This window comes from Mus musculus, chromosome 15, assembly GCF_000001635.26.
Source record: "Mus musculus strain C57BL/6J chromosome 15, GRCm38.p6 C57BL/6J".
Classification (NCBI taxonomy): Eukaryota; Metazoa; Chordata; class Mammalia; order Rodentia; family Muridae; genus Mus; species Mus musculus.
The window spans coordinates 67007592-67034151 of record NC_000081.6 but is presented as its reverse complement, the minus strand read 5'-3'; the positions used below and the strand labels follow the sequence as shown (position 1 = coordinate 67034151).

Genomic DNA, 26560 nt, shown 5'->3' with positions numbered 1-26560 from the left:
CAGCCCCTTGCTCTCAACCCTTTGTTTCTGTTTCAAACCCTGGGGACAGAATGACACCTTAGGGACATAATAGAGCATGTGACAGCAGGGGAGGCTTACCTTCTAGAATTCAAAATATGCTTCTACCGCATTTATGCCCTCTCCTGTGATAATTAACCTTGGGAGGCTTCTGAGCTGCTCAGCATTGAGACAAACACCACACAGGCTCTACAGGGCTATGTCCTGCTAGCTCTGGCTATCTCACAGGGCTAAAATGCATCACTCACTCCACACTGGGAGCCTGCCACAGTACCCACTTTGCTCCATTCTCACCTAGCATATTTCCTGGCTTTAGTGTGGAGAAGCCCACGTGCCAGGGATCCAATCCCCTTGACAGATCCAGGCAACTGATAGCCATTGCATCTTCTTGGGGCTAAATGCTAGTCCTTTTAGTGGTCCCCAGAGGCCTGTGTGTACCCGTGCCATGAACTCACAGATGCTATTATCAACACACACATCATTTGTAACCTCATCTCCTCAAACCTGAACTCATGAACTTTACTCTAGCCACGATGTCTTCTTGCATTCCTCCAACAGGCTGAGTACTTTCTAATTCACAACCTTTGTGCCTGCTGTTCCCTTTCCTTGTGTCTTAGTTAGGGTTTTACTGTGGTGAACAGACACCATGACCAAGGCAAGTCTTATAAAAAACAACATTTAATTGGGGCTGGCTTACAAGTCCAGAGGTTCAGTCCATTATCATCAAGGTGGAAGCATGGCAGTATCCAGGCAGGCATGGTGCAGGCAGCGCTGAGAGTTCTATGTCTTCATACAAAGGCTGCTAGTGGAAGACTGACTTCCAGGCAACTGGGGTGAGAGTCTTAAGCCCACACCCACAGTGACACACCTATTCCAACCAGGTCACACCTATTCCATCAAGGCCACACCTCCAGAAGGTGCCACTCCCTGGTCCAAGAATATTACAAACCATTCACACCTTGTTTATCTGATGTGCTTCTACCCCACACCCAGACCCCTTCAGCACTTCTTTCTGGGAGTTTGCCAGTTAAATCCCACTGCTCTTGTGGTCTAAAACCTCCAAGGATGCTTTAGGATGTTGCACCCATGTGATTCTCACAGCTGGAAGAAAGTGCCTTTTCCTCTTTATGGCTGTTTAAATGAGAAATGCAGCCAATATAGCTTCAGACATTTGAACACTTAGTCCCCAGTTAGGGGTGCTCTTTGGGGGGGTGTTTAGGTGGTACAGTCTGGAGATAGCATGCACCTGGAAGTGGGCTTTGAGATGAAAAGCCTTATATCATTCCCAGTTTATTCTCTCAGTTTCCTATTTGGAACTGAAGATGTGAACTCTCAGCCTAGAGTTGCTGCTGCCACCTCTGCCTCTTGTTGCTCGGAGTCCTCTCCACCCTCATGAACACATCTCCCTCTAGAACTGGAAGCCAAAATAAGCTCTCTTTTTACATTGCTTTTGCTCATAACGTCTTATGACAGCAACAGAAAATGGAACGAATCCATTGCCCCTCACATCAGAGCTGCCTCCAGACTCCTTTTACCAGGAAAGAAGGATGCATAATAAGACTGAGCAGGGTCCATACCTGCCTTTGGGAGCTTCCTTCCCATCTGTGGCAACCACCCTATGAAAAGTCTGGTACAGTCCAACCCCAGCAAGTTCACAGAGAGCAGGAACGCCCACCCAGCCGAGCTCACCCTGGGCCTATGAGGTTGTAACGTAACAAACCAATGCTGCTCTGAACAGTTGCACTGGGGGTGGTGGGAAGTACCCGAAGCATCCCTTTAATGTGACGCACACAGTCTCCTCCCTTGCTCTCTTCGTTCTCCGTCATGCTGGTGTCCAGTGAGCAAGCACGTTACTTCCTTGTTCACTCACCACATAGCCTGGTTGCAACTTAAAATGTGGCGGACTCCACAAGGATGAAGATTTATTCTACTTCATTGCTGCTTTGAGTACCCGAGCTAGAGCCTGGCTCATAACTGATGCTCCATAAGTCTGTCCTGCTGGAGCATCCAGTGACTGCAGCATTGTATAGGGAAATCTGTCCTCTTTGCATTATTATCCATATGCATGTAAGCAAGCTCTGCAGTGGCATCTGCTCTGTGTAATGGCCCTGTGCCATATGAGTACTTGGGTACCAAGGGAGCCAGCTATTGTCCCCACATGCTTATGTGGGCACACACTCATAAAAGATGATCCATTCAGGCAAATGTGCAGGCCGTCCTCCTTGTCCTATGAGAGAGAGCAGGGTGGTCTGAGGATTTACATGTAGGCATGCTGTTTTAGCGAGAGAAGTTGCCTATGCCTGGACATTAGGCCTCAGCAACCATCTTCATTGGACAGTTTCCTTTTCATTCTCCTCCAGCCTCCCCATTGCTGTGAGTTAGGCCCAAAGGGGAGTACCTTGATGCTACAGCCAAAGTTAGAGATCACATCACATGTAGCTACCTAGGACCTCTGCTGGTGACTCTAACTGTGTGTGTGGGGGGGTGGGGGGGTGTTGGCTTGGACCCCAGAATCTGAATTTCCATCAAGCATTGTAAAAGTTTCTTTGGAGGGAGCACCTCCCCAAGAATGTTGATTATTATCATGTTAGGTTCCAGTACATATGCACCATTACAGCAACCTAGAAGCAGTCTGTCCACACTAGAACTTCTCTCTCTCATGTCCTGGAAGCCAGAAGTCTGAAAATCAATCTCATTGAGCTAAGATCAAGCCATCCACAGGGCAGAATACACCCACTGCCTCTTACATATAAGATGGCATTTGATGTGACAAGCCACATCACTGTGTCAGCCTCTGTGGTCACACTACCTTCCTTCCTTGCTTTTCCTCACCACCACCCCTCATTCTTCTTTTCTGTTTGTGTATATGGCAGATATGCATGTGTATATGATGATATGTGTGAGAAAGACTGCGGGCATGTGCCATGTTATGGTTTTGGAGACCAGAGAACATCTTCCTCTTTTTTTTTTTTTTTTAAATTTAGCTCAAGTTATCAGGTTTGCACAACATGTGCTTTTATTCACTGAAATATCTTCCCTACCCTTGTGATTTCTCATCTGCACCAAATCTCTTCCTGACTTAGGAAGATACTCAGAGTTACCATCAGGGGCTCCTGGTTCACCTAGGACCCAAGGTTTAAAGCTTGATCACATCTGCACAGAACCCTTTGTACAGCATCAGGGATTTCTACTTGGATATCACTGGCAGGCTATTCGGTGGCCTAAACGTGGTTGCTTTCTCAATTCCTCAGTAAGAGCAGTGGCCCAGAGAGGCTGAGGTGGTGCCCCAAACCATACAACTATTCAGATGGCCAGCTTAGATTCACTTTATCTTACGCTTCCACAGAACTGTAACAGAATTCTCAGCCCCAGGCTATTTGTCTAAGATTTATTTGTGCAGGAGGCGGTGCCCATGTCATAATAGCCTGTCTGTGTAACTCATTGAACAGATAGCAAGAACAAGTTCTCTCCTTCCACAGTGCGGATCCCGAATGTGAACTCAGTTTCTCAGGGTTTGAAGCAAGCCCCTTTACCTCTGAACACTCTCTCTGACTCTAGAGCCAGCTTTTTTTTGGAGGGTGGAGTGGCCTCATGCGTACAAAGCTGACTTTATTGATAGCCATCTTTCCCTTTGTCTAAGAGTTTTAAAATTGAACAGGTGATCCATAGTGATGGGGGTTATCCTCAGTAAAGACTTACATACAAAGCTTGGCATTATTACAGAAAAGATATCTTTATGTGGGAGGAGAATATGGACACTAAAATTACCTAGCTATTGTTCAGCAAAATGACCAGAATACAGAGGAGACAATGATGCTGTGGGGGAAGAGAGAACTTCATCTCATCTCCTTTATAATGGTGCCTGAACCTATGACATCAGGTGTGAGACAATTACATAATGGTGTGCTTTTCACCGCACTCTTGCAGGGCTCAGTGAACCTAGGCTGGTTCCAGGCACTTGTATCTAAATCAGAAGGTTCTAGCATTTTGGACATCGTGCAAAAAGGCAGCTGATGACAGTAACTGTAAAGAAGAAAAGAGGGAGAAAGATTACAAAGCGTGACATACATGAGCAAAGAACAATCTATCCTACACTTTCTGCCTTGGCTCTAGATGGGCTCCTGCATATTCCCCAAAGGCTACATGAAAGGCCTGGTCTCCGGCTCTTGGTGCCATTAGGACTTTAGAAGGTGGGGCCTAGTGAAAGGAAATGGGTCTCTTAGGATGAAGAATGGGATCATAGTCTCTCTCTCTCTCTCTCTCTCTCTCTCTCTCTCTCTCTCTCTCTCTCCCCCCCCTCTGTTACCATGATGTAACTGTCAACAACTGCTACTATGTATCCTATGCCATCATCACTGACCCAAATTCACAAAGGTCGGGTGACTACAGACTGGCATTCTTTTAAATTAATTGACCTAAGTATTTTGTCAAAGTGTCAGAAACCTACAGACACAATCCTCATCAAAGCTCAGAGACTATGACTTAGGAGGCCTCCATTTATGCTATTCATGGATGCTTATGGGCTGCTGTGTCCACTTAAGACTACCTCTGGGCCCATCCTACCTTGGTTTCATCTAGTTTCAACATAGAGGGGTAGATATGCTGGTGGCATGGGGGGTGGTCTGAGTCTAAGGACACTAAATTTGATTTGCTACCTGCTTTATTATGGATGCGGTTATAATTTACCAAGCCAGTTACAATGGTTTAGTTGCAAGAGAAAATGCCTACATATATCTGAACCAAATGACAGAGGGAATTCATTAGTTAAAAGGAATGAAAATTTGGGAATTAAGGACTTGAAAATTCTTGGTCTAGCACCTGTATCAATGTCAAAAAGGTTTACTGTTTTCCATCTCTGTCCTATCTTTCCTTGTGTTGGCTTCAACCTGAGCCTTGTTCCTTTTTGATCACAAAAGGGTTGTCAGCAGCAACCTTGGCTGCATCCTTCATCTTTCATATCCAATGTAAGTCCCAAGATGAGCCAGGCATAAGCAAGCTTTGGGGCCAGGAACATAATGTCATGCCTCAGAAGAATAAAACACAGAATGTACTTGACCCAAATTTTAGTCCACAGTGTAAACTAAAAGCAAGCAAACCAAGAGAGCCAACTTCTAGTTAACTCGTGTGGTGGGTTCTATCGCATGCTGTCTGTCTGACTTACCTTCAATATAGGGCATATAATCTTTTTGTTGTTGTTGCCAGGAGCACTGTTCTAGACAGTTATCCTTTCTGAGCCCCTTCAGCAACTGCAGACCTTGTCCTTGTTTGAGGACACAGCATGATCACAGGCATCAGTTAGTGCACACAAGGCATAATGCCTTGGCTATCTGGTGAGAATTAAGTTATATCCCAATATAAAGATATGATGGAAGTTCTAACCTTCAGTACCTTAGAGTATAACTAGAGATATCATGTTTTCAAATATAATTGTTTAAGATAACATCACACTAAGTCAGATGGAACCTTGACTCAATATGACCTGTGTTCCTGTATAAAAAGACAATGACAGAAGTAACTGTGTCCAGTTTTCTGTGGAGACAAAGATTCAAGTGATGCATCTGATATTCAAAGAATTCCACGGAGCTCTTCCAGGTACTAGACAAGAGCCTAAACAAGGCAAGAGGGATGTAAGAATATAACACAGGAATTATAATCAGCTGCTGTTTGTGCAGTATGCAGCCTTGCTCCTCTTCACAGGTTCTGACAGGAACCCTACTGAGACACCATCTGTATTTCCCTAGCTAACAGATTCTGGTGCCAGAATCTTTCACCTGAAAAAATGAGTTTAAAACACAAGGGATACTGGTGGCTGCACATCCTTCTCCCTGCCCATTTTCCTGCCTCTCTCACCTGGCCTGGGGACCACCAGCATCTCCCAGGGCTTTGCTCTCAAACTTGGATGACTAATCTTCATTATCAAATTGACTAAATTTAGAACCACCTAGGAGATTGGTGAGTGTGGAATTAGTTTGAACTGTTTCCTTAGTACAACCTAGAATCAACTGGAAGAGAGTCTCAGTGATGGACAGGCTATATTGGGTTAGCCTATAAGCATATATTTGAGAGCTTGCCTTAATTAAGCTAGTTGTAGTGGGAAACCCCGGCCTCTGTGAATAGCACTATTTTCTAGGCAGGTGACCCTGAGTTGAGCAGAGAACTGAATGGAGGAAGTGAGCTAAGCATGTACACACTCATGGGTTGCTATCTGTTATGTGACAGGCTGCTTCAAGTTCCTACTGCCTTGACTTCCTAGCAGTGGTGGAGTGGATGTAGCCTGGAGTAATGAGAGACAAGCAAACCCTCTTTCTCTTAAGCTGCTTCTGCCAAGGTATTTTATCACAAAAACGAGAAACAAACAAACTAACAAACAAAAATGTAAGGCAATGAGGCACACCTCTAAGTGTGTCTGAGAGGCCATTTCCAGGAGGATCACTCAGAGGAAAGACCCATGGTGATTGTGAGCTGCACCTTCCCATGAGCTGAGAATCCAGACTACTTAAAAACGTGAAAAACAGAGGAATCCAGCTGAGAGGCAGCATTAGTCTCTCTCTCTCTCTCTCTCTCTCTCTCTCTCTCTCTCTCTCTCTCTCTCTCTCTCATATCACTAACACAATACCAATGACTTTTCCTCTCCATGCCTTTCCTGGCATAATAAACCAAACCCTCTGAAACCATGAGCCCAAATAATTCTTTGTTTATGTCAACTTTGGTTATGGTGACAGAAGAGTAACCAATATACAATTTCACCTTGAATATGTTTTTAATTCTTTTTGAAAAATTTTTATGTGTATATAATGAGCTTTATCAAATCTATACTTCTATTCCCTCCCTTCTCAACTTCATGCTCTCTCTCTCTCTCTCTCTCTCTCTCTCCTCATCCACCGAGTTCACTTAGTGCTACCTATACGTAAATGGCTATAGAACTATCTGCTGGACTATGGATATCCCATTAGGACTCACATAGCTGAAGAAAACCATCTCTCTATCACCAGAAGGCATGAATTGCTAATAGTTCCTCAGCTAAGGGTGAGCCCCTCTCCATCTATGGTAGGGTTTTGGCCGGACTGATCTTGCACATACAGTCACAGCCACTCCCGACATCTACTCCCCCTGGCTCTTGTAACCCTGCTCTTATGTTGTGGTGATCCCTGCTCATTGTGGGTAGGAAGATTCATTTAGAGTTGAGCATGCTACAGTCTCTTGCTCTCTTCATGTTGACCAACTGTGGGTCTCTGTTAGTCCCCATCTACTGACAAAGAAGCTTCTCTAAAGGGACGTATCTCAAATATCTTAAGCTAGGTTTTCTGGAAGGAAAAGGAGCCTAATAATCAATATTTCAAAAAAATTTATATGTATAGATGCATTGCCTGTATGTATGTCTGCGAACCATGGACATGTCTGATGTCCACAAAGGGCAGAAAAGAGTATCAGATTTCTTGGTACTGGAGTTACAGAAGTTGATGAACTGCCTTGTGGGTATTGGTAACTGAACTTTGGTCCTCTTTAAGAGCAGCCAGTGCTCTAAACTGCTGAACCATCTCTCTAGCCCAGGTATCACAATTTAAAAAAAAATATTTTTAACTTACATCTCTGTGTATGGGTGTATGTATGTGAGTACAGGTTCCTGTAGAGGCCAGAGGCTTCCATTCCCTTGGAGTTAAGGTTATAGACAGTTGGGAGCCACTTGACATGAGTGCTGGGATATTAACTTTGGTCCTCTGGAAAAGTAATATGAACTCTTAACCACTAAGCTATCACTCCAAATCCCGACATTATTGTTTTTAAAAGCCTTATCCACTGAGAGTGAATCTGACTTGAGATTAAATTAGACTTGAGAGCCTGGATTCTAAATAGCTATATCTATATGTTTCTCCCATTTACAAGGGAGAAAACAAGGTGACGAGAGTGACATTTTAGAAAGAACAGTTTTTTACAAAGATGAGCTGGAAGGTACCACCAGTCTTTGGCCATTGATGGCTCATATTAAACCAAATATGGAGACATAAGGACACAGGTTTCCCATTCAGGACTTGTTGCAGCCAGGCCCTATAGGCTATGGGGCTGATCCGTGAGCTGTGGCTCATGAACAGAATTGAGACGTGCCATTTGTGTGCCTGACTCCAGAGAGCCTAAGATCAATCATTGTGTTCTCTGCAAAGTGCCCAGGGACTATGAACCCAATAGAGCAAAAATGTAGTCAAGTTCAGAGTGCTGAGTTCTGTTCAGCGTCCACGCAGGGCCAGCACCTGGCAGGGCCACATGAGCATTCTCAGAGGAAATACACTACATTGTTGTCCATAGCCCATGTGGGATAGGAGTGGGTGTCATCACCCAGCATGTGCCATGCCATGCAGTGACACTCCTGTGACAGTTTGGACCCCACCTTACACATTTCTTTCCTGCTCTCAACTCAGCAGGACCTGACAACTTGCTAGAAATGCTCCCTTTGGCTATTAGTGGTCCTAGTTTTATGACACTGTCTTGGTCCTTGTGACACTTACTGAGAAGCTTTGACATTTCGCTGTCTATACACTGCTATCTAGGCTGGTGATGCCAATAAACATGGAAGGTTAGGAGATTGCCTTGGGCTTCCCTTCTCTTCAACTCATAAACACAGATGTACTAACCAATGAGAGGTGTGTCAGGGCCAGGTGCTCTGAGGCATGCCTTCCAATGGCACATCTATGAAGAAAAGATGGATACAATTATCTCTAGCAATGAGGAAGAAAAAAACAATTTAAATCAAGCATTTTCCATTGCCAGCATGGGTTTTTGTTTTTCCTATCTTATTAATCCTTGACATCTAGATGGATATACATCTTTACCAAGTGAAGACGTTAATCCTCAGAAATAGTAGGTGGCTTTCCTTTTATCTTCCAGTCTAGAGCCAGGACCCTGTAGTTATAATGGACCTCACAACAGTTCCCGTGGAGGGAAGGACCCATATGGGCAAGAAGTGTCAGTTTTATAGAAATTCGCATCTTCTGCCTTCTTTTGCACCATCCCCAAACTGAATTCCCTTAGAGGCAGTTTAAGAAATGAGAACATTGTATGTGGTGACTGCAGAGGCCAGCAGAAGCATTTGACACCTCACATGTTGTTGCTGGGGAGACCTTCACTCACATCTTAAGTGGAAATCATTGAATAGGCTTGGGGAACAGGATGCCACCCTCCTACACATATGCCATACACACACACACTCACACACACACACTCACACACTCACAGAGAGACAGAGACAGAGTCAGAGTCTCTCTCTCTCTCTCTCTCTCTCACACACACACACACACACACACACACACAGAGAGAGAGAGAGAGAGAGAGAGAGAGAGATCCCTCAGCACTCAGCAGACATAACCTATAGCCACAGTACAACAGCTGCAGACAGTGGTCACAGGGGACCTGGAGATTCAGACGATGGGACCAGTCCTACTTTGGAGTATTCATATAAACATTGTGTCTGTGGGATGCATGGCAGCCAGATGGACATAAGTGGTTAGGTCTTGCCTTTGCAGGAGCCTGGAGTCAGAGTGGCTCATGTGATGATCATCACGGGACTGGAAAGTCAGTGTGTGGTATACCACTGTCCCACAACCTCCTTCAAGCAAACTCAAGGGTGCACTTCTTATCACTATTTATCTAGTGGGGGATCTGAGCCAGGTCCTTTTCACAGTTTCCAAATTCTCCAGAGGAACATAGTCAAATGTCACTGAGACCCTAGGAGAGGATGTTGTTGGGGCCACAGCCTGAATACAAATGTTTGGTTTTAGACCACCCCACCCCCCCACAAGAGAATGAGTCACATATTTTATTTTACACACCAAAGTAGACACACCAAAGCAGATCTGGCCTCCCAGAGTCTTCCAGAATTCCTCAGTCCCTACCTGGGATACTCTGCCCCCAACCCTGAACTTTCCAGCCCAGGGGCTAGGCTGCCCTTCCCCCAGAGGATCCTCCCTATATAACTCAGAAATTCTGGTGTGTGTGTCTCTTCTTCTCCTTTTCTTTCTCTGTGTGTGCTTCTCTCTTTCTCTCAACCTCCCTAACACTCCCCCTTTCCCCATGGCAACTTCCCTGGCCTAGGTCCTTGGGGCCAGAGAACTTGTCTGCCCAAGAGCAGTTTCCCAGTAAACCTAGCTTTAATACAATCTGGTTTGAATTGGCTTATTTCACTGGCAGCAGAGAAGTAACCTATCAATAAACATGGCTTCAAACCTGGCCCTTGACCTGTCCTTCTAGCCTAGCTTCTGAGCCTAGACTTTTATGTGACTTTTCCATGGGAAACTTGAATATTCACTTTAGATAGGGCACTGACAGACTGGCAAAATGAGTCTACCCAAGTCCAGCTTGGCGCAACAGTGAATTATCTATTCACAAGAGCATTGGTGAGGATTACTACAGGAGCTTGGATGGTGAGCTAATTATAAGAGCCAAAGATGATGGCTTTTTTTTTTTTTTTTTTTTTTTTAACAGAAGCATGGGTAAGAGGTGAGTCACAGGAGTAACAGGAAACTGCATCCCTAAAATGTCCAGTCCAGCATGGCTGGCAATTTCAAAAAGTTGTATCTCTGGAGTCCTTCCCTAAGGCCACTTCCATCTCTTATACCTCCTTGAGCACCCCCAAGAACCTGTGCAACTAGTGAGAACCTGGGTCTGCTAAGGGTCTGTGTCTTTTGCAGACTTTATTACCATGGCTTCTGTAGGTCTCCAAAGCCCACAGCTCTGACTGGTGGCATACAATTGGCCTTTCAGGCCTAGAGGTGACAGCTATACCAGTACAGTGTTTCTTGCTCCTCCCAGACTGAAACATCTGAAGGATGCTTAGACTAGGTAATGTACCACAGGGCAGAAGATTAAGTGGCATATTGGCCCCAAGTTTCATGGCACAAAGCCACCTTGTGCAATGAGTCTCCTGCCTCTAGGGAAAGACAAGGAATGTGGGCTGGGTTGCCTGTGGGGCTCTGCCTTCTTGATTTCCTTGTCGAATGCTCTTTCCAGAGATCTTACCCATCACTCCCTGCTGCTACCTGGTTGTGCACATTCTCAGGGTGCTCAAAGAAGTGTTGAGTGTCAGCTTCACAGGGTCTGAGATTACCTAGGAGACCAGCTTCCAAGCAGACTGATGAGGTATTGTTTAGCGCATGGCTAAATAATATGCCTGTGAAGGGATTTTCTAGATTAGGTTTCTGGATAGAAAGACTCACACTAAAAGACTCATCCTAGGTTAGGATGCAACTAACTGTACACAAAAAGAGAAAGTGAGGCAAGCACCTCTGACTCCTGACTGTGGGACAGCGCTGCTCGAAGTCCTTCTGCTCTGACCTTCCCATTGTGATGGACTGCACCCTTGGGCAGAGCGCCAGATAAACCTTTCTCCCCTAAGTTACGTTGGTCAGGGTTTTTGTGGTTTTGTTTTTTCCTCCAGCAACAGGAACAGTGACTAAAATACAGTTCTAAGGACCCAGGGGTGGGTCACATGGATGTCTAATGACAAGTGGGTAGAGTAGGCCTGCATAGATGGTAAGTCTACTAAGAAGGATAAGCTCATGGAGGTGGAGTACCCCCTTCCTGGGTTACTGGAGCAGTGAGGCAGAGCTGGAAACGTAACCTTACACTCTTTCCACCATATACTTTCACTGACTGTGCCTCCACCCTGTGTGCCTTGTTTATCCCAAACTCTGCTGTCAGAAAATGTTCACTTCCCAACAAGAATAAAAGCAAATAAATGCCAAGGACCAGCCTTAGCTAGGTCCAGGTTTCTGAAGGAAGGGGTTTCTGGGAGCAGCAAAAACAAACTACTCAACACCAAATCGTGGATTACAAACTGACGGCCTATGTTCTGTTCGAGATGGCTTTCCAGATTGTTCTATGTGTTCTGCTCTACTATAGACAGCTTTTTCTTGCTACTCTTAAAAAAAAAAATCTCTGAGACAGCTAGCTTTCTGCTCAAAGCAGTTCTGCTCTCTGGTTGAGACAGTTCTCTCTGATAGTAAAAATTCTAAAAGCTCTCTGGTCAGAAAAACTGCTATAAAAACTTATTGAAACTTCGTACCTACCAAGTCAGAAATCCCGTTAGAAAAATTCTAAAAGTAATTCTTGGATTTTCTGATCAAAATCAGAAAGCCAGAAAAAATTCTAAAAGACCCATGTTCACTCTTCAGACAGCCTTCTCTGGATAGCTGCTAGAAAACATGCTAAAAGAGCTATGCCAGCTCTCTAAGTAAATCTTGGGGTTACTTAGAAGAAAATTCTAAAAGAGCTGTGGTCATTCTCCAGAGATTTGCAGGTAGCTCTGCCCTCACTAGGGGAAAATTCTTAGAAGGAACTGCAATTGCTTTCTGCTACCTTATATCAAGCTCACCAAGAGCTCAGTTTTTTATTTATATAGCAATAGTTATTTACTTAAGGTTCCCTCTTGACCATCCGTGGAATCAGCATTCCATGACCTTAGCCGCTTGACTCTTAGGAAAAGAGGAATCAGCATTCCATGACCTTAGCCGCTTGACTCTTAGGAAAAGAGAGCAAGCATAAGCACAGACAATAAGATAGCTGGGTGGGGCCCTGGCCTGGAATTACTATTCCAACCACTCCTGGACCTAGATTCCCTCTGTGCCTGCTTAGCCTTGAACTGGGAAATCTGCCTGAATCTGTATCTGCCTGTCTTTGTATCTTTCTGACAAGCTGGCTCATAGTGTAGCTGCCTCTGTTCCTTACGATCTCTGAAGCTCCTCATACAATCCGCATTGCATCCTTATATTTTTGCATAGTTGAGAAATTATATATTTTCAAACTCACAATTTTAGAGTTCTTTTCCAGAGCCTTAAGGACTGTCCTGAAGTTTCCCAGCGTTTATTATTTTGCTAAAGACATAGACACACCCTCAACTCCTGGGCTTACGCTATTTCTAATTATCATGGAGACATTAATGTTGCAAGGAGGACAGTCCTCGCAGGAACCTGAAAATATGTACAGTATTATACAAACAACCCTTACGTCCACAGCAGCCATCAACACTCCTGGAGGCCCACACCCTGCTGACTCTATTCCAGGGGCAGGAAACCATGTCATACTGTCCCTTACATGGCCATGCCAGACTCAGCAACTAAGGCAGTTAAAACTCAGGTTGGATCAAAGCACCTGTAGGAATGACTGAACTAAGCACTGAAGGAAGCCACGCTGAGGGTCCTGGGTCCTAGGGCATGGGGCTGGGCAGTGATCAGAGATGGTGGTAGACTCTACCCCTCAATGGTGGAGCCATTGTAGCTTAGGGGACAGACCATGCATGTTCTTTTGTGAGGACTTCTTCACAACCTTTCTTCCTCCAGTCTCCAGATGCTCCTGATGCAGCATCACTGCTGCCATAGGAACAGCATCCCCTGGGACACCCCCCCTCACCCCTACCCCCACCCCATCCATGCTACAAGTGGCAGACATGAACAAAGCCCTGTACCTGGGTATAGGAATGCTGTGAGTCACTGGAATGGAGAGTGGAAGCCAGGATACCAGCTCTGCCCTCTTTGATTCCCAAATGCAGCTCTTGCCACCATTTCAGGCAAGGTAAGGCAGGAACTCAAGCTGCTAGTCACAGGCACCCACAGTCAAGGGCAGAGACATGATAAAGGCATCTCTGTTTGCTGGCTTTTTTGTATTCAGCTAAATTTCATCAATACCGTCCAGGTCCCAGCCCATGAAATGGCGCCACCCACCCTGAGATTGAAACATCATCCCACCACAACTAACAATCAAAAAAACCCTCCCTCACACAAGCTACGAACTAACTTGATCTAAGTAATTCCTCAAATGAGGCTCTCTTCTCAGCTGACTCTCAACTATGGGAAGTCGGCAGACATGTCCACCCACAATTTCTTCTTCTTGTGTTTGTTTGGTTGACTGGCTGTGTTGAAACAAAGTTTCAAGTACTCAAGACTAGCCTTGATCTCTGAATTCTCTTGCCTCCCCCTCCCTAAGGTTGGGATACAGGCAAGGTTACCACACTCTGTATACACAGTCCTGTTGACAGCAGCAGTGGGTGGACTCAGCAAATTTTGGCTTGGGATGAAGGTGGTGAGTTATTGAACTCTCTGCTGTTGGGCTAAGCAAGTGCTCAGAAAAGAATCTAGGTGTCCCATTGTGAATCCAGATTCGCCCCCTCCTTCCTGTTTGGAGTGACCACTTTTTGAGTGACTAGACCCTTGTTGTGTACAATGGGCACTGTGAGTATGAGGCCCAGGTGCAGCCCCAGTACTATAAACTTTCATGAGTGCTGTTATTCTGAAATCTGGGAGGAAATGCTAGAAAAATAAAAGTTCACAGATCAAGTGGGTGATTTCCGAGTACCTCATGTCATTGAACACATACATTTCACAGCACTTTGTAGTTTTGAAAGGAAGAAAGAATGAGCTATTTTTGTTTTTAAAAATGGCTCACTCTCCAGCATAAAGGGGACAGATATTGGTGCTCAGGGTTGCGGAGCCACCCTCTGTGTCACCTGTTCCCATCCCCCATGCTCCAGACTCCTTGATGTCACTGACTTTCCCACAGTTGTACTCTTACAGCTCATGCCACCCCCACCCCCCTCTGTGGGTCTCCAGGCCTGGCACACAGCTCTTCCCAGGGAGGCTCGCTGAGCAGCTGAGCATGAGAGCACAAACCATGCACTCCTGGCAGGAACTTCCTGCCGGCAGTAAACACATTCCCTCTGACCCTTCAGGAATGCTCTTGGCACCCAGTCCCAAGTCAGGCCCTAAAAGCGAAGACCGTTAATTACACAGCAGAACAACACATTCCAGATTTGACCCAGGGCAGCTGACTGCCTGGGCTGCCATGTGGTGGGGCATACTGGCAGCTGCTCTAAGACTGGTCAAAGCGAGAGACCCCCAGCCCTAGTGACAGTGAGTGACTGTCTCTCTAGGAACAGGCAACCACGGAGGATTAGAGGGCTGCAATCACTGTTACAGACTGATTTGCATTGCCACTAAAAGGGGTTTCATCTCCGCTTATATGCCAGGAAACCTCTACTCCATCCCAGCACTCCAACCAACAAACTAGCCAGAGATGCAGAGACTGGGGAGATGGCTCGGTTGCCTAAGCGATGCAGAGGGAGCATGAGGACATGAATTCAGATCCACAGCCTCTGAAGCCAGAAGACAGGCTCAGCTGCAGAGCTGCTGATCCAAGCCCAGAGCAGACACACGCTCTGTCCCAGTACCCTCTGCCCCCGATTCAGTGTAGACAGAGAGACTAACTTCTCCCTGCCAAGTGAGGGCTTTTACTGAAAACATATTGGTGTATGTACACGTGCACACTGTGTGTGTGTGTGTACTAGCGGGTGCAAGTGTGTGTGTGTGTTAATTTATGGCGTTTATGGGGTGGGGCACAAAGTAGAGAAAGGAACACATGCATGTTCATGGGTCATCTCTTTGGGTCATGTGTGGCATTCCACACCTGGTCCTGAAGCCGTGTAATATTTATTTTCTTGACACTGGTGAAGTAAACACCTTCAAAGGGACATATTAATTTGGCTCAAAGTTTCAGAGGGCTCAGCCTTCGTGGCAGGACAGTGTGGCAGGCAAAGTAGCTTCCATCACAGCGGCAGGAAGCAGAGGGAGCGAATTCCCATGCCGGCTCTTTCTCTGTCTCCCTGTGACAGCACCTGGTGCTCAGCCTGGGCAGCTGTTCTGGATGGGGGTGGGAGGGAGCTGTTTGCATATCACTGGGGTGGAACAGACAAACTCAGAGTGATTTGTAACTCTGGGGTTTGATCTTATTTAATAGCTGGAGTCTACATCAACCTGAGCCTGCTGTCCTGGGTGGCCGTGATGATGGGACAGAGGAAGTGACTGGGCATCAATGGGAAGTTGATGAGAGTTCTAGAGGTTGATGACAGCCTGTGACCTGGCAGTGAGGTTGATTGATGGAAGCCTCTGACTTGGCCTACAGTTTCGAGAAAGGATGTGACTCCTCAGGACCCCATCATGTGACAGAATGTGTTCCATATAGAGAAGATGACCGTGAACTATAGTACAGAGAGTACCTAAAGTGAGTCAAGCTGGTTCTGAAGGCTTCTGCTGGAGGCAGCTGCTGTGCAGCAAACCAACCCCTGTGATCTGCAGAAATGCACTGTCTTCCAGCCTGTGAGAGGCCTTGGGGATGGGGAGCGAGGAAAGGGTTAGTACCTTTCACTTTGGTCACATGTAGAATTTAGATAATGGCTAATGGCTGATAAAATGTTCTGCCCCTAGTTAACCATTATAGAGGCTTATCTTCTGTTCACAGCAGCCCATGGGTCGGTCATGACCATCCCCATGTTATCATCAGAGGTAAAGGGATGGGCCAGGATCACACAGCCAAAGCCAGAATTGCAGTCTCTAACTGTATGCTATCTTATCACAGTGCTTGGGACACGTTCCATACTTGAAGGACCAGGTGTGGAATGCCACACATGACCCAAAGAGATGACATTGAAGCATACAAGAAGATACAGTTTAGGGGCAGCTGCATCCTGCAATCTGATAAGCTCATGGGTATGGCATAGATTCCAAAGCCCAGGAGACATCCCACGGGGCTGAACCTATCATCCTCAGACTAGAGGAGATTTACTTGGTGTGCCAATACCATGAACACCCTAAAGATCTGTTACTTCTGGGTCCATTGGCAGCAGGCAACGATATCTCCTTATTCTTCCCAAGGACAGGAAGCAAGGTTCCAAAAGACACTAAGTAGGGGAACTGAGCTGAGACTGTGTGACCTTGGCCATTTTTTTCTCCCACATTCTGTGTCTAGTCATTCCATCAGCCTAGACTGCCATTTCTATTTTCAAAATGCCAAACACCAGCCATTTTCCAGTCAAGAATACTACACCATGTTTCCTCATCAGGATCTCCTCGAGGTCCATCCACTCTTGGGGCCTTTCCTTTAGTTCAGAAAGACTTCCTTGGACACTTATCACAACATCAGCCAAAAGAATCTTTTGGAAATAGTATGCTGTCCCTCTGAGCCTCTCCTCTGTTGGCCTCAGTTCAATTTAGAGTAATGTATCAAGTCACTCTGCTAGGACCTGCCTGTATGGGCAGAGCTGTATCCCCAAGATTTATGTGCTCAAACCCTAATTCCACCTCAGAATATGATTGCCTTTGGAGAGAGGGTCTTTAAAAGTCAATCAGAGGAAATTGAGAGTGGCCCGAGTCCATTCTGAATGATATCTTAACAAGAGAAGACCAAAATACTGATGGGTACAGAGGAGGACACAGGAACAGAAGAGCCACTGGTGAGCCATGGCTGGAGGTCTCAGAAGAAACCAGCTCTGCCTGCTCTTTAAGAGAAGGTACAGTTCTCTTGCTTAAGGACCATGTCTATGGCACAGTGATCCCTCCCCCACAGTTTTGCTTTCTGTAGCTTTGATTACTCACAATCACTGTGTTTTAAAGACATTAAATAGAAGATTCTGGAAGCAAAGAATTGATAAGTTTCCAATGCTGCCCTGTTCTGTATAGCATGATGAAATCTTGTACATGCTCACTGACCTTTCCCACCTGGGGTATATAATCAGTTCTGTCTAGTACATCCACACTCCATACACAGATGCCATTAATCATTTACTGAATGCTCTAACCCCCACTAGTTGCCTCTGACTCGGTCCACAGGCATTAGTCACTAAGTGTATACAGCAGCCCCCATCACTTAGTGGTCATCTCTGTTATCAGGTGGAGTGCTGAGTCCTGACAGTGATTGTGTGTCAGGTACCTTTGCTGTGTTAACAATGGCCACTACAAAGTGCAAATGTAGTGAAACCGGCCACTGTATTATGTGATATATTGTCTCAATTGTTCTATTCGATTATTTCTTGTTGTCAGTCCCCTATTGTGTCCAGTTGATTGATTGATTGCATTTTACCATAGACATGCGGTGGTTGGAATAGGAATGGCTCCCATGTGCTCATATGTTTGAATGCTTGGTCATTAGGTAGTGGTGTGATTTGGATTAGGAGGTTTTGCCTTGCTGGAGTAGGTGTTGCCTTCTTGGAGAATGTGTGTCACTGAGGGTAGGCTTGGGGTTTCAAATGTCCAAGCCCAACCCAACATCTTTCTTTTCCTGTTGCCTGTAGACCTACATGTATAACTCTTGGCTGTGCCACATCTGCTTGCCTGCCACTATACTTCTGCCACACAGACAATGGACTAAGCCTCTGCAACTGTAAGCAAGCCCCAGTTAAATACTTGCCTTTATAAGAGTTGCTATGGTCATAGTTTCTCTTTGCAACACTAAGACATAAGCACAGAATAAAAGAGTGTAGTTGTGGTCTCAAGTGCACACTTAGATGGTATCCCGGGGAACGACTACCAGACTTACTCACAGCAGCCATACTGACCAATGAATGCCCTGCCATGTCACTCACTGTGATCTCCACTGGAGTCATTGCAGCCACCTTCATTTTCCTCATCATGATGGGGAACACTCCTGCCTCAGGGCCTTTGCGCAGGCTAAACTCTCTCCTGCACTTCCCCTCAAATAATTATCTCAGAAAGATGAATCTGGAGACAGGGTATGTGCTGCATCAAGAGATGACTTCCATATCCTTGCTTGTGCCTGGGATTGCAGAGGAAGTTACAGGAACTCCTGACATGAAGACATGGTGGCAGGGCATTCTGATGGGGTTATCCCGATTACAAGGAGACAAGAGACAGGACCTTTCTTGCCTTCTGATGAGGACAGAGTGGATAATACCATCTTCAAATGGGAATCTCATCCTGAACCAACTCCATATTCCCACAGGTCCTCTGTGAAGGTCACTCCTGTTGGTGGGACAGCAGCAGGGCTGGTGGGCAGGTAAGAGGGGACTGTGACCAGGAGCCAGGATCTAGCTTTCTACACCTCCTTGACTAAGGTGACACAGTCTTGCTAAGTATGGACCTCCATCTCTGCTCAGTGACTCCATCTCTAAAAAAGTGACCCTACCTATAAATACTTCTGTCCTGGATTTGTAAGGTCTCTGCATCATCTCGTGGTGACCCTTGCTGCAGGAAGAAAGAGAAAAGGATTTGACTGAAGCCCAGGCCTGTGTTGGACAGTGGAGGAGGCTCAGAGCAGCAGAAACCCTGCTCAGCATTTTCTGGAATGCCCAAGGTCACTGTTGGGACTTGGGCTCTGGGAAGTACAGACCTCCCTGTTCCCTCCCTGGTTAAACATTCCCCTGTTGTGGCCCCATCTACTGAGGAGTTTCACCAGAGCTCAGCACACCCACCCAGCTGCTGGTACCACGTGTCCAGAAAGCCTCAGCAGCACTTTTGTTATTTGGTTTGTATTTAACTAGAAGAGAAAAATAGAACATAGATAGGTACATAGACCCTGGCTCCCACCTCCTACCTCTATTACCAATGGCCAGATGGCCTTGGCTGTAAGAATTCCCAGGGTGCATCAGGCCAGCCTCACAAGGAAGAATAGTTTGTTCCCAATTCCCCCCCACACCATCACAAGTTCCTTAATCTCATTGGGAACTAAGAATGGCCCAGTGAAACCACTTTGGAAGGCTCCAGGTCTCAGTCAGTTCCAGGTTCCCCTCCCACATCCATATACTGCCATGTCCTCCCTGGACAGTCTGGATCTTCTCTGACAATAGTAATGAAGCCTGATGATGTGGCTTGGCTCCGATGTGGGTGTTGGGTTTGCCTCTCACACTTAACCCCTACCCAGGTGCTAGGTTTCAAATTCAGGACTTCACACACGCCGGCAAAGTGTACTGAGCCACACTGCCATCACGGTACCATTTCCTTGTTAAAGAGTATTGCCTCACTTTGGTCTGCATGACTCCCCATTGGTAAAAGTGGACTCAGCAGAGGCTCTGGCAACCTTGGGAGATAAAGTTGCTGTTACCTGTCCCTCTTTGTCACAAACAAGAGACCAAGGAAAGATCAGCATCCCTAGTCCTAGCTTAGTGACACTTTATCAGTAATCTCAGCACTCAGACGGCTGAGGCAGGAGAGCTGCAAATTCCAAGTTAGCTGGAGCTATATAGTGAGACCCTGCTGGGGAAAGAATACAAGAACAAACACCAGCATTGCTAACAGACACCCCCCTGTGCATCCCTCTGTCTGATCCCTTCTCTCCCTGGATGGGCGAGTAAGGTTCTGGCTTTTTTTCTTCCAAGTCATGGGCCACACTGGAAAGCATACATAGGGTGGGTAGCCAGCACCCACTCTTTACGTGTGTGATGGTGAGTGCTTTAACATAGGGCCCAAGACTCATGTATCTTCCAATCTCCAGGTCAATAATCACCGACTCAGAACCAGTTTCTTGACTGAATGAATATCTGGGTGAATGGATAAATGAACTCCCCATGACCTTGCCTGTCTCTTCTCTACCGATCAATAATGGTCTATGCCCCAGTTTCTAAGCCATGCCCTAGATATCGATCAGGTCTTTAAATGTATGAGCATGGTCAATGCAGCAGATGACCTTGCAGGGCAACAGAAAGGTGAGAGAGGTTATGCAAGCTGGGCCCTGGCATGGAGGACACTTCACACAGTGCACAGGACATCCCCCACACACAAACTTTTGTTCTGCTCAGATTCAGCAGGATGGTAAAGTGCTTGCCATACTAGAATGAGGAGATAAGTTCTCATCTCAGATCCATGGAAAGGTGAAGTGAAGCCATGTGTGCCTGTAACCTTAGTGCTGTGGTGGGTAGGCGGAGTTTAGCTAAATGGGTGAGCACCGGGTTCAGTGAGAGACCCTGCCTCACAAAACAAGGTAGAAGATGACTGAGACAGACAACCCGAATCAGCTGATCTCTGGCCTCTCCACACACGCTTATACAGACACTCAGAGTTGTTTGCAAAGCCGTAGGGACCTAACTCAATGCCATATTGTTTTGTTTGGACCACAATAGAAAAGTATTACAGACTTCGACAATAGCAAAGTATTCTCTCGTAACTATAGACATCGGAAGTCCAAAATCAAGGGCCTCTGGGCTGAGCTCTCCCTCCCTGATGTGCAGATAAGGTCCCCTCTGGGTCTTTCCCTGTGGCCTTCTGTGTAGGCATCTTGTCTTGACCTCCATTTCTCCCTAGGACAACAGTCACTATGAAACTGGCATGGATCGGATGAGACCATTTTAATGGTGAAGACCTGTCTCCCAGTGTAGTTTTGTTCCAAGGCCACAAGGGTTAGGCCATATGGATTTGGATGGAGAAGGCAAGTCACCCATGACAACTGTATTATTGAGTCCAACTCCATACCATTTAGCTTACCTTGTACAGCAAGACCACTCCTGCACTGTTATAAAATAATGAAAAGAATGGGTGGCCACAGAATTGGCCAACTGGTTCATTGAGAATCTAGACCAACATCTACCAACATATGTTGAATGACAAAAAGAAGCCACAAGCTCTGAGAACATGAGTGTTCCAATGACTTGAGAGTGTCTAATCCCTTTCCTTTAACCTCTGAGGTAGGTCTAATGACCAAGGACCCATGTTAATTTCTCCTATTCAGCAGGCCCTTGATATGGTTAGCACAGTCTAGGTCACACTTCTCAAAAGTGGTTTCCAAAGTGCTAGTCCTTCCTCCTGAGATTAGGGGCAGGCAGTCAATGTCCCATTCCACCTTTAACAGTCTCAGAGGGAAAGACCATCAGAAGAACCTGAGGAGCCATTGCCCTTCCCAGGGAACTCACTTATGCTGATTACACTATGTTTGCAGGCCTTGGTGGGACACGAGGTGAAATTCCAGTTTACTGTCATTTGAACACTTGTTGGGGTCAGCTGAGTTACTGGGGTCAATGTATGCAAAAAAAAGTGTCACATAATTTTTTTGTTAATTTTTTTTTCTGAATGGAAGTTTTATCAACACATGACCAGTGCGTAGTGCCCCCTTCTTCCATTTTGGCAGAGGTGACAAATTGGACCCTCCACCAGCTTGGGTCCTAGGGTAAACTCCATTTGCCACCAATGCCTACTCATGTCACTAATTTCTTTCTCTAAGCCATCACCTTGTGAGGGTTGCTTGTTGACAGCACCAGTGAGACAGTCCCTCTCTAGGAAGACTTTTCCTTACCCACCTCTCACTCTCCTCTCAGAGGTTTATGATCCTTGGATGGGCTACAGTGAGATTGGCACAGGCCCAACTCCAAGTTCTTGGGTCATTAAGATGCATTGACTTGATTTAACAAAGCTGGAGAAATGAGTCCCCCAAAGTCAACCATCACTGATCTGCCTACAGGCACTGGGGGCCAGGGGAGAAAAGCTCATGGTGTGTCCAGTGAGGTAATGGTAGGCTAATCTGCATAGCTCAGTGTCTCAACCCTTGGGTTCAGCTTGTGGAGCTTGGCATCACATCTGCCCTCTCGGTTGAGATCTTCATGTTCCTGTTGCAGCTTGTTCCGATGGCTCCAGGCCTAGCCTCTCCTGAGGACTCCATGTGACATCAAGGAGGCTAAAGACAGGACTGTTGACTGTGGGTTTCTTGCTTGCCATAGTTCTACTCGCCACAACAGGTCCTGACATCCATGCTGTGGAAAGAGTAAACTCTTACCATTAGGAATGCCATTTAAGCAAATAAGGAAGGGGTGGGTGTGAGTTGGGTAGGGGTTGGAGTGGGGTGGGGAGGTGGGAGTGTGGTAGAGAACTTGGAGTGTAGTGAATAGGGGGTGATGTTTCATGGATGGGGTGGGATAGATAGGTCCAAAGCTATCAATCACATTTCCTGTAAACAAAATGATGATTTGGTTAGGAAGGTAGGGGCAGGCAGCAGAATGTTGGAATCAGAGAAATCTTAGATTTGACTTTACCTTGTTGTCATTTGATACAAGTTGGGGCTGGCCAGTTCTGTCCTCTACTACTGAGTCTTATGAAATTCAAAATGGGTGTGCTCTTGTTCTCCCTGCCTGCCTCCCTCCCTCTCTCACTACCTTCCTCCTGCTTCCCTCCCTCTCTCCCTGCCTGCCTGTCTCCCTCCCTGCCTGCCTACTTACCTTGCATCCTCCCTCCCTTTTTCTGTTCCCCTCTCCTTCTCTTCCCTCCTCCTTCTCTTTGTCTTCCAATTTTTGGACACAATGTCTTATGCAGCTCTGCCTTGAACTCACTGTGTAGCCAAGGATGGCTTTGCTCCTGATGCTCTCCCCTCCTGCCCCCAGGTGCTGGGGCTATAGCCTGCATCACCACGCTCCTTGATAAAGGACTAGACCTTGAGTCCAGGGCCTCATGCATGCTATGTAAGCACTTCACCAACTGAGCTCCATCCTCAGTCCAAATAGGTATGTGTTAAATTGTCAAGGACACAGAACATATAAAGATATTTTCCCTTGTTTTAAAATGTGTTTCATTGTTTGGCTGATATACTAGTAAATGACTTGCAAGATATGTAACAACAAGAAATTACTCATAATGGACTTACACACAAAGTCACTTTCTAATGATGTTTTTACTTTCTGTGTTTATAGATTTATAGTCCAGCTCCATAGAGCAAACACAATACTCTGTGCTCAGCACGCCGTTTCCTCTTCCGGACACAGCAGAACAGTGCTACCCACCTCCAACACAGTCATACTGAGGTCACAGGAGCACTGGCCAGCGCAAATGGCTTGGAGTTCTACATGTCACTTCTCAACCTGAGTGTAAAAGGCCCTGGAAAATTCTCTTCTCTCTCTCCCTGCTCTGTTTCCCTCTCTCCCTCCCTCCCTCCCTCCCTCCCTCCCTCCCTCCCTCCCTCCCTCCCTCCCTTCCTCTCTCCCTCCCTCCCTTCCTTCCTCATCTCTTTCCTTTCAAGACCTTGGTGGCCACATGACGAGATTATAACAAAATTTGCAGAGATTGGAGGAAACTGGTGTAACTTCCCAGAAGAGAGTCATCCTGGATTGTTGTCTGACCTATGTCATAAGAAGCAAACTTTTGTTGTGTCAAGACCCTAAGAGTTCAGACTATATTTGCTGCTGTGGAATAGTCTGATACATACTACTAAGGTTGTGTGTGTGAGAGAGTGTGAGTGTGAGTGTGTGTGTAGTTCAATCTGTCTTTGCACTCACTGTATATTGTTGATTCTGTTGCTCTTACCTTCACGTCCTGAGTGCCGGGATTACAAGCATGTACCGCTAATGCCCCATTTATACTGAGCTGACGGTGGGACCCTGAGCTTAGTGCATGGTGGGCAAGAACTCAATGGACCAAGCTGTTGTGATGCTTATTTCTAATTGTCAGCTTGACACCAACTAGAATCATCTGGGAAGAAATGTGACAGTCCAAATACCTGCCTACTCATTGATCCACAAATGCGCTAAGGATGTCGTGCGAGCAGTAGTCTCCTGTGGCCTAGCCCCTGCCTTTGAAGTGTCTTTATTGTCTTTGGAAACAATAAGCACAACACGTTCATCATTAAATAAATATAATCCACATGATATAGATAAACTCACAATGACTCCCCATTGCTGTCATCCAAAAGAGAGCCACTGCGTCCAAAAGTGAAACAGATAGCAACAGTGGCTGATGGATGGAAGCTAGCTGGCCCTGGTAGTAATCAGAATACGCATCATTGTTGGCCTTAATAGGAGCTTGGTTATACACTCTCCTTGTGTTTGCTTGTATTATATAATTTTGGTTTTTGTTGAGACGGGGTTGCTCTGTGTGGCCCTGACTGTCCTGGAACTCACTCTGTAGATCAGGATGGCCTCGAACTCATAGATTTGCCTGCCTTTCTGCATTTGCTGTGCACCACCACCACCCAGCTGTGTGTGTATGTGTGTGTGTACATGTGTGTGTGTTATAAAACTCTTCCCTATACTCACTATATTGTTGAAAGTATTAAAACTAGGCAATCACTTGTTTTAAATTCTGGTTCTCTTCAGCATGCATAAATCTTTTGGTTCATCATTTTATCCTTTTTTCCCCTGAGCAATTTGTATAGCATTTCTTGAATTGTGTAAAACATTTAAAAGGGAAATGTCTGAAAACAGGAGAACCATTCCATGAGAATCATTCTCTGAAGAGTGGAATTGGGACTTATAAAGGAGATTCGGGTTACGATTTTGAGGCTTAAGTGGTATCGTGTATAAAAATAGCTTATTAAAAGATTTCAAATTAACAAAAGTCCATTCTAATCACCAGTTATCTTACCAGGATTTTTAAAATTCATTCAGTGACTCTTCCACTTACCAGGACTCGTGAAACAGTATGGTGGTAATTATACTCCAGGAAGGAAATAAGGGAGATAAGAAGATGGGGCTGGCTCTTCAGTAGGAGCACTCACTGTCTAATTGAGAAGGCCAAAGGAGGAAGACCACAAGAGGCAGATCTGAGAGCTCCCCCAGGGCTGAACATGGACTCGAGACTAGTGACTGAGCATGATTGAGGAACCATGGACAGGGAGCAGAGATCTGACCTGGTCTGAAAATGTGGGATGGTTGAGGAAGACCACGTTGGCAGCCTGGCTTCCCTCAAAGATAACAGTGATCACTTCTTACTCACCCTGCCCCCTATTCAGCAGGAATGAGATACTCACAAAGCCCATGAGGGAAAAGAAGGGAGCAAAGGCTCCTGAGCTAACTTGGGAAAGATTTGTGAGGTTAAGTTGTAGGTCATCACAGAAGCCATGCCTTGTCTGGAATAATAGGAACTGGAAACTTCTATCTTCATTTCTAGACACCGTCATAAACAAAGACCCTTAGAGTAATGGACTTTGATGAGCTTAACTTCTCCCAGTGTTGCTAGGACACCATGACATTTGGTCCTGAGATGCTACAAAGAACATTCACATCCTTTGCTAGATCCCAGGATAGTTCATCTTGACTCTCAACTTGATTTGATTTACAATTACTGTGTTGAAAAACAACAAGAATAAAAACCTTTTGGGTATGTCTATGTGTAAGCCCCTAGGTTAGGTTCACATGGAAAGACTCTCTGTTAATGTGTATTGTGATCGCAGACTGAACAAACAGAAAGGGGAAAAACAAGCTGGGTATGAATACCTTTGTTTGTTTCCTACCTATGGATGTCTGTGGTGTTTGAATAAGAATAACTCCCATAGGCTCACAGACTTGAATGCTTAGTTACCAGGGAGTTGAACTCCTTGAAAGGAATAGGAACTGTGGCCTTGTTGAAGGAAGTGTCACTGGGGATGGACTTTGAAGTTTCATAAGCTCAAGCCAGGCCCGTGTCTTTCTCTTCTTGCTGCCTGCAGATCTGGATGTAGAACTCTCAGCTACTTCTCCAATCCCATGTCTGCCTGCATGCTGCCGTACCTCGGGCCATGATAATAATGAACTAAACTTCTAGAACCGTGAACAAGCCCCAACTGAATGCTTTCTTTTATAAGGATTGTCATGGCCATGGTGTCTCTTCATAGCAATAGGTAGGACACTAAGACAATGTGTGAGCAGTCACCTCAGTAACTTTGAGCCACCTGTTTCTGCCATGATGGATAGTACCCCTATAACTGTGTGAGCAAAAGTAAAACCTTCCTTTTCAGTTGTTTTTGTCAGGTATTTTGTCACAGCAACAGGGCAACTAACTAATACTGATGCTGAGGTGAATTTCAACAACACAGCATAGGCCACCGA

The 26560-nt window shown here is 45.8% G+C and overlaps 2 long non-coding RNA genes across 5 annotated transcripts in view; both read right to left on the bottom strand.

Annotated features, from left to right (window-relative positions):
* Window positions 1–894: 894 nt before the first annotated feature.
* Gm31286 lies at window positions 895–13766 on the bottom strand. Of its 2 annotated transcripts, XR_384159.2 has the most exons (4): window positions 13469–13766; window positions 8646–8700; window positions 3787–4041; window positions 895–2245 (listed from the first exon to the last, which is right to left on the bottom strand). It is a non-coding gene; the product is annotated as a predicted gene, 31286 (long non-coding RNA). The 2 variants fall into 2 exon arrangements; XR_875399.1 differs by lacking the exon at window positions 895–2245 and having other exon boundaries at window positions 2601–4041; window positions 13469–13763.
* A 7682-nt stretch (window positions 13767–21448) lies between these two features.
* The window catches only part of Gm2895, a 43056-nt gene continuing 37944 nt past the window's right edge, over window positions 21449–26560 (bottom strand). For all 3 annotated transcript variants that reach the window (XR_875396.3, XR_001781650.1, XR_875395.1), the window contains one exon: window positions 21449–22522. This is a non-coding gene — a long non-coding RNA (predicted gene 2895). The remainder of the gene's footprint in view (window positions 22523–26560) is intronic.